Here is a 1153-nt window from a genome sequence, read left to right as displayed (position 1 = left end):
GGAATAGGAACAGGGAAGGGGAACAGAGACACAGGCAAGCCTCTGTGGTGTCAGAGCTGGGAAGGGGGATACTGAGGAAGGAAACTGGAATCATTGCTTGCTGGAAGTTTACCCCAATAAACATTGAATTGTTTGCACCTTTGAGCTTCATGCATTGCTGCTCTCTGGTCACGTGAGAAGGACCAGGGAATGGGAGGGTGATGGGACAAACCCTGTAACAAGTACGTCTTTCAGGGTGTGAAACCCCCCAGAACCAGTATAATTAAGCTGACCTAAGCCATGGTTAGATAGTGCTAAATGAAAGGAAAGATTGTTTTGCCAACGCAGCTATTACAGGGATGGAAAACCCCTCCCCTCACTGTAGCAGCTGTCTACTCCACAATGCTACAGCAGTATTTTAAGCACAGCCAGCCTCAAAGGGAGACCAGATCTGGCTCCATGGATGCTCAGGCACTAAGACAGCAGCAATGACAACACACTAATGCTTCCGTAGTTGGTAGGATTTGAACCTGCGTGGGGAGACCCCAATGGATTTCTAGTCCATCGCCTTAACCACTCAGCCACAACTACTTGACAAACAGCTGCTGCCCTATATGATAATTCTGTTCTCACAGAATTGTCACTTCAAATGGCTCAGACCACCTTCCCCAGCACACTCACGGCTGTGCATTAGTGTAAGTGTGTCCACGGTGAATAGCAAGAGTTCCTGCCCATTTTCCTTCCAGCTGGAGCATGATTAGTGTGTTTGTGGCTAACGACATTGCTATAGATTGTTGTTCATTCCTCACACTGACAATTCAGACAGTCCCTTTCCAATTCGAATCTCCACCATATCATTCCAATAGCCGGGGGCAGGATTTCTCTGGGGCACTGAAATGTTTCAGGGGATTGGTGTGTGAGCTCAGCCTTGCATTCCATCCCTGATGTTTCATGGACTAACAACAGCAGCAGAAAGAAAGAGCCGAGCCAATATCTCCCTGGTAGGGATGCAGGTGACCATGTCCCCTCTGTCTGACCATCGCCATTGCAGGAGAGAAGGGTTCACTGCAATCGAATGCCCTGGCTCAGACAAGAGACACAGGGAGGTTTTACTGTTATTGGATCTGTGCAAAGGAAATTGTGCCTCTGTGTGAAATTGAGGAGGGAAATGAAA

At 48.1% G+C, this 1153-nt stretch overlaps 1 non-coding gene across 1 annotated transcript; it reads right to left on the bottom strand.

Moving 5' to 3' along the window:
- Window positions 1-488: 488 nt before the first annotated feature.
- TRNAS-AGA (transfer RNA serine (anticodon AGA)) lies at window positions 489-570 on the bottom strand. Its single transcript has one exon. It is a non-coding gene; the product is annotated as a tRNA-Ser (tRNA).
- Window positions 571-1153: the final 583 nt, after the last annotated feature.

The sequence above is a fragment of the Gopherus flavomarginatus genome (genome assembly GCF_025201925.1).
Source record: "Gopherus flavomarginatus isolate rGopFla2 chromosome 13 unlocalized genomic scaffold, rGopFla2.mat.asm SUPER_13_unloc_2, whole genome shotgun sequence".
Classification (NCBI taxonomy): domain Eukaryota; kingdom Metazoa; phylum Chordata; order Testudines; family Testudinidae; genus Gopherus; species Gopherus flavomarginatus.
The sequence above is the reverse complement of the archived record's forward strand: the minus strand, read 5'-3'. Positions and strand labels throughout refer to the sequence as shown.